Here is a 19,660-nt window from a genome sequence, read left to right as displayed (position 1 = left end):
ATGTGCTTGCAGTAGTCTTATAATATTGGTAAATTTTTCTTAGTGTCTGGCATGATGAGATGCCATGAAGGCCTGAGCTTTCTCATGAGAAGGAAGTTACTGCTTTCTGGGAACAGGGAAAATTTTCATACAGAATGTCTTTGAAAAGTATCAGAGTTGTGCAGCCTTTCACACAAGGATTTCCAAAAGTGAAAGTGACATTTGGCCCACAGGTAGCAGAACTGTAGTCTAAAAATTCAGGAAAGTCGACCTGTCCTGATATCAGCCAGACCATTCAATGTGCAACAATTCAGTTCAGTTTAGTTTGGTTTTTTCCACATTATTAATGCAATTCCAGTTGCAGAACAATGAATCCAGTTTTCATATGAGATTAGACATACCTGAATAATGTGGGAAATCCCTAATAAATGCCCAGATAGAAAGAAAATCAGAGCACTCTTTTCAAATCTGACAGAAACAATTATTTCTCCTTATAAGTGATATCAGAATATTAGGATATTTTTCCTAGCCACCTGTCAAGCAGCTGCACGTAAGACCATGACATATGATTCTCACCTTCAGCAATGTTGTTGAGGGAATATAAGATACTTTCCATACACTGATCATCATCAGCTCAAACATTTTTCATTTTTAATCCTGCATTTAATCAAAATGGAAGTGATCAGAAGAAAATATCAGAGAACTTGTTCAGACCACACTTGAGAACATTCACCAAGAGGGGTGTAAAGAAGAGGTAAAAGGATGTTCTCTTTGAAGGTACTTCTGGGGCAGGGCAGAAAATGATTTCAAGAGCAGAAGATACAAATACACCTTGCCAGTTCACTCTTTTTAATGGTCATAAGTATCTGTGTTACAAAAGAAAACTACAAAACAATGCAGGGAGACAAACTAGTGATGCAGTCAAGCTTTTACCTGCCTACTCCCCAGAGCAGAAATTAAAGCTATTAGTGAAAAAGGTTATTAATTTTCAGCTGGTAGGCCATTGTCAGCAGTTGCTTTCTACAATACTGGCAAGCTCAGTATTTGCTTGCTCATGCACTACTTTAAATATTTGAAGTGGGACACTGTGCAGCAGCTAGAGGACAGCATCCCTCTGTGCTCAGTACTGTACAAACACATCAAGACATCTCTGTGTCTAGGAGATTACAATGCAGGGAACTGACTGGCGATATTTCATTGTCCAGGCCAAACTGGCGGTGATGCTGAACCCTAGAGGAAAAATTCATCACTTATGTCACTCCAACTGTACCTGTATGCTGATACCAATATGTATGTTGTTCTGAGCTTGACCTGGCCTGGGCTGGTCTTGCACTTGAAGGAAAGAACCACCATATGTCATCACCAAAGAGTTTGCTCCCAGCACCATCCTTGCAGCTGGATGGATACTGGAGCTAAGTGACCTTTGGGATTCAGCCCAAAGCTTTGCTGCAAAAACAGGTGAAGGCTGGGCCCAAAGAAGGCTATTTAGTGTTGATTTAGCAGTACTGGTGAAATCATTCAAGGAGGGACACATGATCTGTGCAGATGGACAAAGCAATGGCCAAAGCTGTGATCTGCTGTCAGATTGAAAGAAAAAGAATTATCTTATGCACTGTAGATACTTTTCACCTGCTTTAATTTTTAATAGAAATGTTCCTCTTTAAGTGCTATGAGCAATACAAATTTAATGTGAACTTAGAGGACACCATGCAACACAAGTATAATTGACTCGCTATAATCACTCTTTAGATATTTTTTTCTCTTTTTCTTAGTCTTAATATTTCATTCTTCATGGAATCAGAAAATGACAGAGAGCTGGAATGTGACATAACTGTCAACTAATGTGAATTCAACCCAGTAGCCAATATTGAAATTGGATTTGAATTACTGCATAAGTAATTGCAGGTTAGAAAACTGGAATCAAAGAGCCATGGTAAGACATTAACCACCTGCAGGTCATAGGCAAAGGAAACCAGAAATAGTGTTTACAGAGGTCAAAGGTTTACATTTTTAAGTATCACTGTATTGGGGAACAGAGGTAACTTTTTATGTTTGTGACATTGCTCTGTAAAATTTGAGTTTGTTTTACATGCAGGTTTGGTATCTTTCCACTAACTGGTCTTACAACTGAAAAACCATATGAACATTATTTACACTGAACACTTGAACTGTTGGTCTGATACTAACTACTTTTTAAGCACAAAGTAGCTTACTTTCATCTTCTCTCTCTGCTTGTGCTGCTTTTCCCCATCAGTAGTAAACAATGAGGAAAGCTGCAACGTCCTATAGTGACAATAACACATCTTCCCCTTAATTACAGGTTTATGTGGTTTGTCAAAGTCCATCATCTGAATGGGTAAGATTGAATTCCATGACTGCTGAATTGGACATACTTTGAGCTGAAATAAAAGTGGCGAGGTCTCTGCTTATTAGGACTCCTAGTAGAAATGTTGGTGTGTTATGGAAAGGTAGTGTTACTATCGTTTGTGGTGTTTTCTGGAGGTTCAAACTGTGAAAACAGGTGAGAAACAATATTTGCTCTATCAACCAGACTAAAGTTCATAAAACTAATGTAACTGGGAAAAGAACATTACAATTTAAAAAAATGTGGGCCCAGTCCCAGTTTTAGGGAGTAGATAAGGGGAGATGAAATAATCACATCCTCACACAGGAAAATGAAAAATGTTATATATTTCATATAAAGCTCCCAAAGAGATTATTTTTCTCTTAAAAAGATCTCAGACCCAGAAGCTCTCCTATCTCTTTAAGCTTGTAATTTCTCTTTCTGACCAAAGTTTTTAGTCAGAAAAGACAGAAAAAGCTTTGTAATTTTTTACCTCTTTTGTAAAGAAGTATGGCTGCACAACTGTTTCTTGATCCTACAAACAGGTCTGATTAAATGCATAGGAAGAATATTACTTGGTAATTTTGGGTATTAGTCCTTACCCACAACAGCGTGAAACAGAAAAGTAGGGGATCTGCTTCATAGCAGTCTGGATCTGTTGTTCTATTTTCAGCTTTAGTAACAACGTTTTGTTATTCTTGAAAATGACATTAATTTTTTTCTGTATTTCAGTGTATTCACCTTAAAAGAATTGTATTAATAATAATTTTCCATTGCAGAACAATGCTAGAACTACTGACTTATATAAGCAAAGTGTTTTGAGATGCTCTTAGGAAAGGAGGTAGAGAAAAGGAAGGTTGTACAAGAAGATAGCTGGCAAGAAACACCAGCTTATGGTACCACCACCACCTGTGATGCCATCATCTCACAGTACACCCTTTTCTCCTTTCAATTCACACATCTTAGCCCATACCTTATAAAAATATTTGAACAGATGCAAAGGTGAACATGGCCCTCAGAACTTTCTTCAAGGGAAAATGTTTCCTTGTGAAGAAAACTTATTAATAGTCAAAGTAATGATGGAATCAGCATTTGGGACAGCTCCAAAACCACCTACTCAAACTCACAAGGAAGAGAGTTAGACACAGATCCTGGTAGCATAATTAGTATTTCCTCTGGCTCTTATTTCTGTTCACATCTATTGAAGGCAAAAAAAAAAAGTTTGCAAGCTGTGATTGTGTTCCCCAGCAAAGCTGATTTCCACTTTGCAGGAGATTTTAGTTTCTCTTATATCCACTACCAGGCTGACAAAACCAAATGAGAACTTCTAATTCCAATTTCCCTTTGTTGACATCACCAGTAGATACAAATTTGGGAAAGCTGCTTACATAATTTGATTCAATTGGTATGCTGGTGTTGTCCCTGGGCTCAAGAATTTGTGTAACTATGCATCCTAGCTTCTCACTGTCCTTTCAGGAAGTGAGAGGAGACTGGAAAGAAAAGAAATTTTTAACGTATTCATCTACTTCCTTCTTTCTGTGCAGTCTTTTCTGCCTGATATATAGAAAACTAGGGTGTGTGCCAGTTAACACCTTTGTGAACAACAAAAAATGTCTGTATATATGAGATAAGCAGGTGGACACTAATCATGTTTTGAATTTATGTTTTGTGTAGGCTTCTTCTTGACCCTATTCCTCCCTTCATTCTTTAATTTGTAGAAGCATGTAACACACAAAGAGCACTCACACAGCCAGCCTCCCAGTGCATATGGTGTAGAAGAGAATGAAGAACTAATCACTAAAACACCTTCCATTTAGTAGTGTTTGTATTTAGGAATACCTTTTTGGCACACTGACAACAACATTGTCAGGCACGAAAGAAACTTACACAAATCCATTTCAGTTTGGCCCTAATTTCTGAGAATTAAGTGTGTATTAAAGATTCTGAAAAATCCTCCCTTAAACTTCATTGAGAAAGGACACAAGACACACTTCTATAAATATAAGCATATGTTGTTGCTGATGAACACATTTTGAATTTTGCGTATTTGATTGGCATCAAAAAAGAGGAAGAGACACATGCTGCTATGTGACTTCCATTGTAGCATCAGTATCATACCCTCCACTTCTTCAGATATGAAAGGTAGTTCAGGCTGGTTTTTGTAAACATATAGGTGGGTGGTATCTGTGCTGATATTTTGCTGTATGACTGAATTACATAAGGAGCAGCTCCTAGCTGCTGATGGGGCGGTGCTGCATATGCCAGCTCCACCCATGCATGGCTCTCACTGGAGAAAGCAAGAAGCATCAGAAGGTCTCAGAACAGAAAACTGGGAATGGGAGCATACTTGCTCAATGCATTTAAGGGGATTTAGTAGCTTTCATCACAAACTTAATCATATATCTTGTTTTATTGCAATAGTGGAAACCTTGTAGTAAGTTAAATTGTCAGATATGGTGAAACTATCACAGATCTGTCCATAGACACCCAACTGAAGGTGGCACAGAGGACTGCAACCATACACTGCAAGATGGACACACAATGGAGAAAAGGAAAGAAAAATTCTCCATCCCTTACTCTCTCAACCCACTATGTATAACCTCCCATAGCTTGAAGCAAGACAAGAAAGTCAGCATTTCGCACCCTCCAACAGCTTTGACATGACAGGTATGGTATTTTCTTACCCACAGAATTGCCAAGGAAATCCGCCCTAGCAAAAGTGCAAAAGTTTTCAGTATAAGGAGGTGGGGTGCAAAAACTGGCTTCTAGGCAAAGGTTGAAATGACTCAATCTGAAACAAAATGTAAAGCAATTACTGCCTGGAAAAAAAAAGATCATGCTGACATTTAAAGGCTGCTGTGATAGTATCTGTCCCTTCCCAGGCTGACATAAGCAGCCTTGATTTCATCCCAAAATGATTTTATTTTTGTTTGTTTGATATTTAGGATATCCTTTATTTGGACGTGGGGGGCAGCAGGATGGATTGCCTTATCTTAGCTTTTATGCTGAGAAATAATTGCCACCCCAGAAAGGTAATTACATACGCCATTGTTTATATGCATAATAGGCCTGGAAAAGCATGTTCTACAGATAGAAAAAAAAAAGAAAATCCTGCTTTCACATCAGGGTGGAACACTATGCAAAGTGACAGATTGCCACAAATAGCATTCAAACCCTTGCACAGTAGTGGTTGATTTTTCTTCTGGGGAAGAGGGGGAAGGGATGAAGGCTATGGAATAGGGTGGAAAGGGGGAAAAAAAGGAAGACAATTTTGTTCAACAGCCATAGTAACATTCACACGGCTTTTTACTATCTTGATTGCTGCTAAATGAACCTGATTTTTAAGTTGTTTTTAAAGTCACTGCCTCAAAGAGACATTTTCTGTTGTCATCTTGTGCAAATACCACTTCTCCTAAAGTGGCCTTAATTTAAATTGCTTTGAAAGCAGACCAGATAATCTGCTAGAATATGTTGTGGCATAATGCATCTCCCCTTTGTGCCCTTAGTACCACATAGAAAGTGAATTTAGCTCAGAAAAGGACAACTAGTCTCTTTTTCCCCCTTCCATCATAATACAATGAAAGAAAAAAACAAACAGTGTGCTGTGATGTCAAACCCATTTCAGATTTTTTTAGAATGCAAAATATGTATTTCTTCAAAATATTGAAAGTTTCAGGGCTGAACAAAGAAAGGAAATGCATATGTATTTCAATATTGAACCAAGCATTGTTAGGTGCTGAAGCAATTCATAGCAGGGCTATTCTCTGTGGCAGTGTCCAGCAAATTGCATGAGCTGCTTGTTAGGCTTGACAACAGTGTTTTACCTAACAAAGGCCTCAACAGTTCAGAGCAGCAGAGGAATGTCAAAATGAGCACATTTCACACACAGATGTGTGACCATTATAAGAAGATGCATAGGGTGGAGGGAAGAGGCTGGATGCTGGGAAGGCTAACAGTTAGCAGTAGGGACATGGCCCTACTGACCACATTTAATCAACCTTTCTGTAAACAATTCAACATTTTCATTGTTCTCTAAAAACTAATAAAGAGAAACAAGCACTTTTCATTCATCTTGAAGTAATTTCTGTCAGGTTTGAGCCCCTTGTGGCTTACAGCTTGTGCATTGCTAGCTGTGTGATACAACAACTATTTCAATTTATTTTACAAACTCTGGCCATTCACATGTCAGTTAGTACTCACCAAGCCAGCATCTGAAATTGTGCAGTTAATGAGTTTTACAACATTTCTATCAAGAGAAACTGTTTAGCATAACTGACTCTTAAGGAGTTATTATACCTCTAAAAATCCATTTTAAGGGGCATTATTTAAATAAAATAGAAAAACGGTTCACTGCCTTTTAAAGGGTCTACAAAAAAAGTCCATCAGATCCAGTGCAGTAATCCTCAGCTTAAAGCACTCTTGAGAGCACTTCTGGGAATTATCAGCATAATGAAATGTTTTGTGAAATGTCCAGATAGATTCCTCTACTCAACAATTTTACTGCACTATATTTATTTTCCCTCCTTATTTTTAAAGGAGTGAATACTTTTTTTAGGTGATGATTCTACATTGTGTAGATTAACTGAATGCATTTTTGTCAAGGCTGTAGTATAACTGAGGGGTTCAGTCTGTGTACCATCTAGAAACATTTGCACTGCAAAAAAAAAAGTCAAGCCCTTTATGTTATTCTCAGCTCTAAAAGGGTTAAATCACCATGAGGCTTATGCAGATTTGCATTTCTCTTGTAGTACATTTTTCTTATACTTAACAACTTTCTTATCCAGTGGCACCTATTAAATGCTATATTGAAAATAATTCTTAAGTTGCTCATAAGAGCTCATAAAACTAAAATTTATTCTGAACTGCTCTGAAAAGGAGAAATTTATGAATTTTAACTTAATTAATAGATACCTTTCAACTATGGCAACTAATGATCCAAAACTGCTAATACCTGGAGTCTACAATGGTAGAAACACTGCAGGATTTACATAAGTCATTCTCAGTATCTTAAACCACCTAATGGAGGTTAAACCACCCCATGTTAACAATTTAAATTAGTCAGCATTCCTGCGTAATATGAGCAGTGGTAAGGGAAAGATTATATTACGGTACAATTACAGATACAGTAGACACAGTATGCAGGTGTATGTATACAATATGCACACAGAGAGAGGCAACACATATGAAAGGTTTTATTTGTTCAGTAGGATAACAAAAATGGTAAAGGGTCTTGAGGGGAAGCCGTATGAGGAGCAGCTGGGGTCACTGTGTCTGTTCAGCTTGGAGGAGAGGAGACTGAGAGGAGATATCATTGCAGTCTACAGCTGCGTCAGAGGAAGAGGAGGGGCAGGCACTGATCTCTTCTCTGTGATGACCCGGGGCAGGACCCAGGGAATGGCCCGAAGTTGTGTCAAAGGAGGTTTAAGTTGGATATTAGAAAAAGTTTCTTCACCCAGAAGGTGGTTGGGGACTAGAACAGGGTCCCCAGGGAAGTGTTCACAGCACCAAACCTGACAGAGTTCAAGCAGCCTCACAAAATTCAAGAAGGACCTCTTGGGCACATGGTGTGACACCTGGGGATGGTCTTGTGCAGGGCCAGAAGCTGGACTTCATGATCCTGATGGTCCTTTGCAACTCAATATATTCTGTGATTCTGGGATCAGTTGTATCCAGTTCCACTAAAAGTCTCAGTATTAGGTGTCAGCCAAAAAAAATTGACTTAGTTCTTCAGAGGTTTTACACTCATTCTAAGACAGAGAGACTAACACCATGATCCCTTGAGATCTTTCAATAGATGCTCAGTAACTTTCATGCACAAGACATCTAGACAATAATTTGTGGTCTTGGCACCATCTCAGAGCAAAGGTATAACCTTTCCTGAAGGTATAAGCTTTCCACAATCACTGTAGGCAGTACTACAGCAGTAGTGCCAAAAAACCTGCCTCTCAGAATCTACTGAGACAGAAATGCATGTAGTATAACTTCCTGACTGGCAAATCTATGATTGATCAACTATACTAAGTGAGATAATGGGCACTTTCCTAGATACAGCTCAGTTTTGTAAGATGTCAAACATTTGGGCACTGTCTGTACATATTAAGTTTTAAGCAGTCACTGGCAGAGCTGGCTAAAAGCAATGGGCTTTTTTAATGACTGAAATCTTTATTGGAGTGGTGTCATGCTCTTTAGGACCCTGCTTAATGCCTTGGTATAGCAAAACACATAAAGCAGAAGAAAAAGGAGAGTGCTTTAAAAATATGCTCAAATTTATGTTAGAATCAGTGGAAAACTTAACTACACTTAAATAATGTATGAATGGTTCTGCTACTGAAAGGCAGGGAGAGATGAAAGCCATCAGATTTCCAGATACTAAAAATTTTGGATGGTGAACCTTGACAGCACCAGCTGTACAAAATAAATTGTGTCCAGGTCTAGAGAGAAAACTAAGGAGGAACAGACAGAAGTGGATTTTGAAAGACTGATCACACAGGCAAACCAACTAAAGGAACAAAGGAGTGAGCTGAACTTAATTCTAGTGACTCTTTACAATTGTATATGTTCACGCTTAGTTGTTAGCTTTCTGTGTGGTCAACCAGTAGATGCTGCAGTGGGAGCACTACAGGTCTGCTGGTGAGAGGTAGAAATTAGGATAGGATACTCTTCACAGTCCTCCCATATTTATAGGATATGACTTCTCTTTATAAACCCTACTTCTTTCTGCTTCTTGTCCTGAAGAGAGTTTTGATAGGAAATTCAGAGCTGCATTGTCAATCAAAGGCAACAGCAGGAGGTCTGAAGTAAAAGAAAGAATGTGTAAGACCTCTTCTGCTGTGTGCTGAGGAGATGCATAAGAGGCAAACACTTAAGTGGATGGGAGGTGGCTTGACTGCAATCATGTATTTTAGCACATTTAATTACTGTCATGCATTTCCCATGAGTTTAACTAGTATGGCAGCAGGATTTTTTGTCACCTGATTATTTATACATAAGGTTGACCAAAATGGAAGCAAATATTTTTTGACCACGCACAGAGATTTTTTGTTCTGGACTGAAGGTCTTTCTGTTTTGGGGAAACATCTATGTAAAATGGCAAAAAAAAAAAAAAAAAAAAGATGAGTTTTATGTTTGATGGATTTATTTGTGGCAAATGAAAAGTCCATAACTGATTTTTTTGTGTGACCAAAGACTTGATGCTTGCTCCACTGATTTTTCATTTGTTCATACAGGTCCAACTTTTTGCCCAGGAGTTGTTTCATTTTTCTCTTTTCTAAAAGGCCTTGTTTTGCCCCTGCAAGTAACATGCACATCTAATTTACAGGACATTCTAACAGGTCTTGGAGATACACAGGCTTGAAAGGGTCTAAGCTGGGGTGCAGACAAACTTTGACTATTCCTTTCTGCATGCCTGTGTGGGGTAAAGTCCCTACAAATGAGCTGTGGGTGGGAAGCACCTGGTTCATTAACTATTCATTAGCTACTGAGAACTAGCTTGGCTATCCTTCAGCCCACACTGAAGTCTACTGAAGTTTGGACATCTCAAAGCTCTAAAATATGAGAGAATATTATTATTTTAATCCTGTACCTACAGGAGCAGTCAGTCTTTTGGTCCATATTCCTCTGCACTGTTGGGCTAGCTGTTTTCTGTTCTACTTCCAGAAAAACACTTCCATTATAAGGAGGCATGGTCAGTTGGGGAGCATGGTCAGTAGAAGGCTCCATAAGTGTGCTCTACCTCTCTAGGGAAACTGTTGTCCTTGTTAAGACTTTTCCCCTTCAGTGAAGGCTTATGAATGTTTTGCAACACCATGACTGAATTAAAAGAATAATGTTAATGGCAAGCAAAATTATTGAGACACCATAATTTAAGCTTAGGTAGACAAGTCTTCAAATTATAATTTAAAAACATTAAATATCATAGAGAAATAAATCTGAACACATGCAACATCAAAGCTAATACTGCATCGTGAAGAAGACATCTATATTCACAGTTTCTGTCCCTAAGTTGGTGACAACCTAAACACCAAACTCCTTCACATTAAGTGGAGCTATGTATCAGGATAATGAGATGCAAGTGCACATCTGTGTGGTACCATGACTAATAATATCAACAAGCTTTGTTTTAAATACTACTGACCTTTGATAGGGAGAAGTACAACATGTAGAAGAAAAAGTGGGAAAATTGCATAAAAAAATCAAACGCTTTCTTTCAGCTAGTCTTTTATATAATGCCAGGTGACTTAGGCTGGATTTCCTTGACCTTTTGGGACATGATGACGCACTTATTTGCAGTGAGCCAAAATTTCATTCACAGACTTTTAACACAGGCTCTCCAGCCTGTGAAATTGAGTCTGGTTGATATAATAATTTCTGTTAGAGCTGGACATGCAGTCCACCTCTATTACTCCCACAGATGCATATAAAAATTAAGACATTACAGCAAGATTAGCCTTTGTTGTTTTACCCTGGCTTCAAGAAACAGAGATTTTTTTTTGGTCATGGAAAGGTTATGCACATGTCCAAGTAAGTTTGAACTCATTAGGTAATTCCAGCTGATTTTCTAAGGGAATGGAAGGGATTGGGAACCTAACAGCAGAGCAAGAAACTCTGCACCGTATTTCACAGTGGTCAGGTATATTCAAATGACACATGTGGCAGGTTCTTTCCTATCCCACTGACTTATTAATATCAATGCAAATTGCCAGGTATTCTCCCATTTGTTTCTGAATAATTTCTGGATCACTCATTTTGCCCATGGTCCCTTCACTTTCTCTTCTTCTTTTCAGCCAAGTCAAGCACAACTCAACAAAAAGACTAGTTTCAGCCTCATGCTATCAGTTGCTGTAAAATGCAAGATTAAGCTTGCACAAAAAATCTTGCTACTTCATAGGCATGGTGGTCTGCTTACTTTTAAAAGGATGGGATAAAAGGATACATAACTCCTCATACTTCTGTAACCAGTTGCACCAACCACAGACAGCAGAAATAATGTGTTGTTACCACTTATAAAAAAAGAGTTCATGAATGCAACCTACCACAACAGGCTGTTGGCACCTGTTGAAACCACCCTAAAAATATACCAAAAAATGAACACAGTGGATTCTACATTACAGGATGAAGAGGTGGGGGAGTAGTAGAAAGAAGAAGAAGAAGCAGAAGAAGAAGAAGAAGAAGATGAAGAAGAAGAAGAGGAAGAAGAAGAAGAAGAAGAAGAAGAAGAAGAAGAAGCATTGGAGTCTACCTTGAGAACCTGGAAGCTGGAACTTTGGAAAAGATCAACACCTCAGTTAACACAAAATGTGCAGAGCAATGTTAGGAAAACTTCTCTGAGATACAGTGATGTAGTACAAACCCTCCTCTGCCATCAACTGCTTTTGGGTGATTTGTGGTGGATTGGACATCATTAGGCAGTCCTGAAGTGGGGTCAGCCCTGCAACAACTGTCAGAAATGGAATTGGGTGGAGGAGCAAAACTGAGGCTTACATGTTGTGCTTTAATAGATTTCTGTCATCAAAGTCATCCTGGTGCGTGAGAAGCTTTTGACAGCACACTGACAAGGAGATTGAGCCACATATTTCTGAGATAGACCAGAGTCTTTGTCACCTCTGTCACATTGGGACTGCTGAGATACATTTCCTCAGGGAGGGGAACACTCTGTTTGTTTGGTCACAGCCATTTTCTTCAACTAAACTAGTATTTCTGCTTTCACTGAGTGCAGGATTCACATGCTTTCATTTCTCTGTGGGGAATTTTCTTCATATGAATTACAATGGCATGACTGATACAGTGATTTTCTTGGGAAGGTTTGCAGTAGGTTTGCAAGTCAGACAGAAGCCCCAGCTAGCAATCACTTGAGCAACAAATAATAACTTTAATGTCCTGGAATGCTAGTTCTTGATGTTTCAGGAGTAGCTTTTATTTATCATTCTGTATGTCACCTACATATCTCAGATGATAGTGTTAGCTGTTCTATACAGATGAATTGCAAAACTAAGAGTCTTGCACTTCAAGCAGATATTTTGGCATTGTGAAATCCACAACATCTTCAAAGTAAAAATTTTAAACAGAAGAGAGTATGGACGCTTAGCTTGACATTGTTCCCATCTTATAGTCAGTCAAAGCCTATAATCACAGTCACATTGTGCCATTGCTCATTGAAAAATTCTGTTCTCTGGGACCTAATCTAAAGCTGGGAAGGTATCTATTCCTGTGCTCCTGAAGAAGCTATGATGTGAGCAGCATCAACAGGAAGTGCAAGGGGGTGTAGGATCTACCACTCATTGCCCAGTTACAGAAGTTCACACTAAATAATCAGATGAACTGAGGCAGATGTCTCAAGTGCTCTGATCACATCAAAGCAGGCACATATTATTGACTTCAGTGGTTTTGGACCAAATTCCTTCTTCTCTGTCAGTAGAAATATGAAAATGGGTAATTTAGTAGCCTCCTAATGACCTATGATCTTTACTGTTCCCAGACAGAGGAGAGAAAAAGGGAGTAGAAAGATTTCCTGCAAATCATTTGTAAGCGTGTTGTCTTCACTCTAACAAGTCCTTGCAGTACTTCATATGCTTTCGAACTAGTTCAGCCGAGGAAAAAAATATGTATTTACAAGATTCACCTGTGGCTTACTAACATGGGAACTGAGTCTATGTGTTAGAGCTTGAGAAACAGACCAAATTCAGGTTTCAACATTTCATAGATAGGTACTTCACAGAGGTAACCACAACACAAAATGTCAGGAAAACCCAAGAACCAGACAAAATCAAATAGTGATTCATTCTGTTAAAACAAGTGACTTAAGTGACTTGTAGTATGCTTTTTTTTTTTTTTTTTTTGGTGTAATTCCATTTGTAAGGCCAAAAAATAGGCCTTTCAAAAATAGGGAAAAAATTGCCCCTTCAAATGGTAGTACATAGATCTGTGACACAGGGCTGTCTTAAAAGTGATTTGCCCAGTTGTCTTGGATATGTATTCCAGCTGTACATTGAACTACTCACAGATGCAAGATATGCTACAAATTTATCACACCATATGGTTCTGTGATGCTGTAAGTACTTATTAATGCAAGTTGTTTTTTTTTTAATGACCTCTCAAAGAAATAGGACTTTCTTAAACATCTTGATGTTTTACAGAAATACTTTAGTTCTGTCCATGTATAAAATGTGCATCCATTTGCCTGATTTATTTTACATCTATTTTATTAAAATGATGTGAATGCTTCATGTACATTCTTAAAGAAATATATTCTGTGTTTATACTAATTTATCAACTTGATTAATATATTAAATTTTGCATTATAAGCTTTATTAAGCTTATAAAATGATAATTTAATTTTAAAATGGCAGTTGCACTAGTGTACCTATTGTTCAACTTAAGACAGTGCAGAAAATAGTATACATCTAAAAAGTCATGGGGTAGCAACCAAATGTGAATTGATTTATGGAGTAACCCTTTCTAAAAATTACAGCTGGCTTTCTAATTATCTCTGTGTTAGATGCTAGATACAGTTAAATATTGTTTACCACAGAATAGGTCCACTCAGGGTGTAAAAGGTGAATGTTTGGCTTTCTCAAAGTCCTGTGCAATAATTCCTATACAAACTCTGAAAATGGAACTGATAATATGTCAATGATTACAATACAAAAAAATTAAATATTACAGCTAATTTTCTTACTGAAATCTAATCCAGGGATTAGCAACAATGGGAAATCTGTTTTATTTGCATTTAATTTGTACCTTCACACTATTATCTCCCATGTTTTAGTTTCAGGAAATGTGGTTCAGGCTATTATAACCACATTTCATGCTGCAGTTGCACTGTTATTTGAGCTCTACGCTAGGAAATGACTTACTGAAAAAATAAAGCCAGCATACTTTATTTTAATTATACTAGAGCTGTGTCTAAGTACAAAAAAATAGTACAGCATATATTTAATATGGAGCATGGATTAACAGTTTTATGAGACATAAAATCTATTTATATCATTTTCTATTTACAAATCAGTTATATATCTTTCAACAAAACAAATGCCTATAGTGTAAAAATGAATAAGGAGAACATCAAACTAGCAATCATGTAAGCAGTACATAACATCTTAATTGGCCTGGAATGCTGGAGCTTGATTTTTTTGGAACTAGGTTTTATTTATTGATCTATATGGCATATTTATCTTTCCAGTGATTTGTACAAGTCTATACCCTTTCCCCAATATTAGATCCATGTATGGCTTTATACTGCAAATGCCATTTTGGGAAATAGCTAAGTAGGAGAAGAATTGTTGCTTCTGGAAAAGCCATCCATTTAAAAACTTTCACTGAGGCAAGAATAACTTCATAGTTTTTACACTATGTCTTCTGATAAAAAGGAAGGGGGCAGAGAGAAAGGGAAGAAATGCTGCTATTATGCAGTTGCCACCCAATGAATGCTTCAACAGTTCGTTACTCTTTGCTAGTTTGGCAGTGACAAGAAAACAAGGAAGGATCCCCTGTGCACTGGAAAATGTCTTTTAAATGCTCCCGCCTATATTCCTTCTACCAGCGAGACTAGCAGGCAGAAATGGGTATGGTGGGCTTTATACATGGTCTGCAATCTCTGGATTTGGTTCTTCTCAGGAGTGTTTGTGCAGATTTGTTCTTAACATCCACACTGTATTTCAAGCCACACAGAACTTCACCTCACGCTTCGCACAATACCATGCAGCTGAGAACTGGCAAATTCAATCTTCCTCCACCAAGGTGTCTGCTGGGAAATTCTTCTTGCTGAAACATAGGTCTCAGCTTCTAAGTCAATATACTACAGGAAGAGGGAAATTTATCAATGACTCTCTTCTTTCTTATAAAAATGTAGCTGAAAATGTCACTGTGAAGATACTGCTCAATTGCTTTGCTTAGGATTGTAAAAGTCTCATCCTTAAAACTGCTTCTGCTGTTGATGGCAGAAAAAAAAAGTTTACAAACAGCACTGTTGCACTTGCCCATCTTCTGCTTTTATGAAAATGGTGATATAAATACAGAAAAGATTGTGCTCTGATAGCTGTCATTGCTCTAGTGTAACCTTAGCTGTCTGGAAATGAGCTAATTAAATTTTTTGGTGTGTCTTTTAGAGAATACATTTGCATTTGACATAATTAGTGGTAGGCAGATCCAGCTATATCCAGGGGGAATCTCAAGACAACTGCTTTGCTGACTATTAGTGCTTAATTTCTGAATGTCAAATCCCGCACATCTTAATTTCTAGAGAATAAGCTCAATTGAACTTGCTCCCCAGTTATGCAAAAACTGCTCAGATAAAACCAAGTGGACACGAATGTAATGAATGTGGTTATTAAATTGTTTCAATTGAAAGAACCCTATTCTTATACCATCATAATGGGAACAATTTATCCCCACTGATCAGCCTGTCTCTTTTTTCTGAGCTCTCTTTGATCTTGAAGCATATTGCACTGGTGTGTCCTATTGAAAAGCAAAACTGGGGCAATTTTAATGCTTTTGTACCTTACCAGTGCTCTATTTTTTCGTTGTTTAAAAATAGCTGTTAATTATAAGTGCAGTTTAAATGTCTCAAGTGACCCAGAAATGCAGGTTGGAATGAGACAGATTGTGTGTCTCATATAAAACAGATGTACTTTCACAGAGCATCCTGAATTCAGCCCTCAATACGTAACCTTCCCTAAGGTTATTTCAGTCAGGTATTGAGCTTGTCTAGCTTTTAGATATAAAATCCCACACATTTTGAACAATGAAGAGAAAACTTCATCTATATTTACCTCAAGAAGAAAAAGCCTCTTTTTCTGTGTGGGTGTATTTTGCTGCTGGTGGTTGATGGGATGAGGGCATTTCCCTTCGACTCTAGAGACTCAGGAGACTGTATACCTCATTTAATCTCCAACTCTTCTGCCTCTTAATGTAATAAACCTCATGCCTTAAAGAACCTTAAAGAACATTTAGTGGCAATAAACTTTCAGGAGATCATATTATTTTGACTGGATTAAGTAAAAATATGGCTGCACAAGTACCAGCCATACCTTCCAGATATAAAATTTCAAGCTTCTGTGTTTTGAGGGGCTCAAAGTAATTTTTTATTTTCTCTTCTGCCAGCAATTTCTTTTAATTTCAGTCTGTGATGATGAGGTTCATCAAGGGAAGTCTGAAAAGTAGGGTGCAAATAAATTAAGGCAAGACAATGATTTACTGGAGGGCCTGAACAAATCAGTTATTTTATACGTCTATTTATTTATATGTTGTTAGACATATAAATGGACATTTCAATTCATGGACATTTCAATTCATTAACAGGACTTGGTTTCAACTTTCTGATTAGAATAGGCTGCCAAGTGCATTGAGTTTGCTGAGCTCTCCCACGTCCCTGAAGATCAGTGGTACACACTTCAAAGCCACCACCACTTCATGACACTGAATGAGCTAATGGTGAAGGAAACTAAGGATCAACCAAGCTTGGATTGTATATTGAGATCTCAGTCATTAGGAGAGACTGTCATCCAGCTAAGGGCTGGAAACCGCAGGAATAATTAGTCTGTGGGTGTGGAAGAACCTACCCGCTCTAGAGATGAGCAGCAAACCTGATCCACAAGAATATTTTAAAGCATTTTCTCTCTTTTTGGCTGTTAAGTATAATATACTTAAATTTTTTTTCTCCATGTCATCTAAGAATAAGGGGAAGAAAAACCCCAAAGAAAAAGGAGACAATAATCCTTCAGGATACCCAATTTCTTTGGCTATTAGAGTTTTTTCTTAAAAGACCTAGAATTTTATGGCTCATGTTCAGATGCATCCTCATGTATCAGATATACACACAATGAATAGAGAAAAACCCTCATTTGGTAGTGGGAACAAGTATACTACTATGTTTTCCACACTCTGGGAAATAATTTTCAATTCAATACTTGGAAAACTTCTCCTGAATATCAGAGGATGTTAAAAAAATATCATATATTGCAATACTGTGAGTTCAACTTCAAGAGAAGCAACAGACCTCACTGTTTTCTAACATCAGTCCCTCAAAGAGCTCATTGATTATATCTGCCCTTTGGAACTTTCTATAACTTTTGTTATGGGAACAAGAATGATTCCTTTAAATATTCCCACTTTTAACACTTAATGCTACCACACTAGAAAATGGCAGATTTGATAGTAGCTGGAATGATAGCACATGTATATTGGAAATAAGAAAACTGACATCCGAAAAAATTTTTTATCAGTTATCACTATCTTTCCACCTTTTGAGGACAATATTTTGGTGCATAAAGGATTATCAAGGCAGAGATGTGAAGAGAAAATTTACTATTAAAACTCCATAGGCTTTGTTTTAGCCGCTACATTTTCACATTGTTATTTTGTGAAGCACAAGGCAAGGACTGAGCCTCAGTTTTAGCACCTGCAGGAGTTAACCACCCCTTTGACAAAGCAGTGCAAACTCAGACTCAAGTATATACTTAGAATTGAATGCTATCCTAATGTGGGATAGACACACACACTTAGAAGTTCTTCAGCAGTGAAAACTTTAATTTGAATTTAGATGAAAGTATTTTAACTGGACTCAATACTTTCTAAAGTGAGTTAAGCAGGGACAAATGTTCTGCTAGAACTGTGCTCAGTTCAAGAAAGCTTTATTTCAAGGTGATTTGGACCAACATTAATTTTTGTGCTTTAGTTTTAACTCTCTAATGGGTCACAGTGACCATGTTACTATACTAAAATGAATACAGTTGGTATATTAAGTAACGACTGTTATGTGGTACTTCCTAGCCCCTCCCCAGCCTCCCCCCCTTCATGCCCCTACCTCTGCACACAAATTATAAGGCAATCAACTTAGGAAAGGTCTTCATATTTTGCTTTTCAAAGAAATTGGCAAACCAGAACATTTGTGTCTCTGAAATGAAAGAATAACTTTATAGAAGTTGAGTGGGTCACAACACATGAGGAAAAATCATGGAGCAATAACTCTCTAAGGAGGCAGAAGTCACAAAAACTTTTCTGAAATCCGCAGAAAAGACTGTACAGGTGATCTAAGTAATAAATAGGTAACAAAAGAAAGCAGATGGAAAGGTTAACAGGCAATGCAGCAGTGATAGAGGACTCTGCTGCTTTACGTCTACTTTCAGTCCCAAACGGGTTTCCATTGAACTGCTGAGCTGGTTTTATGGACTAGTAGTTATATTCAGATTTGGAAAAGTTTGTGTAAATATACTGCGGTTTTGTGTTGGTAACATTAATTAGATGTTTTAAAAGTCTAAAAAGATAAAAAATGTTTCAGTAAATTCCTATTTATTAGGTAAAAAATCCCACTGTGTCATTTTGCTTGCTGGGAATAGAACTGTTATGTTTTCTCCCCTTAGTTCAGACATAAAACAGAGCAGCTGTATGTTGCACATCAGACAGAAGATATACACCCATATAAATGCTTTCTATATTCAGTCTTTGCATTTGCTTACATGAACTGCAATGAGTGAACCTAAAATATCCCTCAGTTTCAGAGATGGATCTAATGATTTAAACATCTATGATCCCTCCAATGAATCCATCTTTCCACTCAGGATTAACAAAGCTTTTGCTGTCATTCTTTGTCTCATTTCAGACACTACATGACTGAGGGTCTTTGAAGGAGGTCCAGAGGAGTGGAGCAAGAACAAGGTCAGGGAAACATGATCCATAAAGAAACCCCAAAAGAGGCTGATCAGCCTCTAGAGGTGAAGACTGTCAACAGAAATGGTCACAATGCTCCCCTGCTGAAAATTCTGGTTCCAAAGAGCAGAGAGATTTATCCTCCCTAAGCTGAAAAATTTGTAGAAAAATTACTTATGGGATTGAGCTGCGGGAAAGTGCAATCAGGCTGGATGATGTACTTTTATGGGGTGATGGCTATGGAAAGACACTACAACTAAAACATGCTGAGGTATTAAAGGCAGTTTACACAGAAATGCATTTGAAGTTTTACAAAGCCTCTGAATTTTTTTCTGTAACTAGTCTTTACATTTCCCTTCCTAGTAATTCATTGCATTTCTTCCTACTCTTAAGACTTCCAAATAAAGGTTTATTGTATTCCACAAAACTGCATTTATCAGTGTGCTGCTCCTTTCCTCTCCTTCTTCCGTTGCGCAGTTTTCATTACTTTGTGGCAGCAACCCGTGGTGAGTTAATCAACAAACCAAAATAAGCTGAAAAACTATGATGTAAGGAGATAAATGTGATTTTTGGTGTTTATAAGTCTCTCATAATTAGCAATTTTTTGTTTTACATTCGGTGCTTAAATACAAACTTGACGATCCTAAAACTGATGCCAATGTTTCAACTGAAGTTATATTCATCTGAGTTTTGTAG

The 19,660-nt window shown here is 37.6% G+C and overlaps 1 long non-coding RNA gene across 2 annotated transcripts; it reads left to right on the top strand.

Annotated features, from left to right (window-relative positions):
- The first annotated feature begins 2,346 nt into the window (after window positions 1–2,346).
- Window positions 2,347–19,396, top strand: LOC143691943 (uncharacterized). Of its 2 annotated transcripts, XR_013179741.1 has the most exons (3): window positions 2,347–4,990; window positions 5,269–5,355; window positions 18,918–19,396. It is a non-coding gene; the product is annotated as an uncharacterized LOC143691943 (long non-coding RNA). The 2 variants fall into 2 exon arrangements; XR_013179740.1 differs by having other exon boundaries at window positions 2,347–5,355.
- Window positions 19,397–19,660: the final 264 nt, after the last annotated feature.

The sequence above is a fragment of the Agelaius phoeniceus genome, chromosome Z (genome assembly GCF_051311805.1).
Source record: "Agelaius phoeniceus isolate bAgePho1 chromosome Z, bAgePho1.hap1, whole genome shotgun sequence".
NCBI classification, from domain to species: Eukaryota; Metazoa; Chordata; class Aves; order Passeriformes; family Icteridae; genus Agelaius; species Agelaius phoeniceus.
Note: the sequence above shows the minus strand (reverse complement) of the source record. Positions and strands in the feature narration are given on the sequence as shown.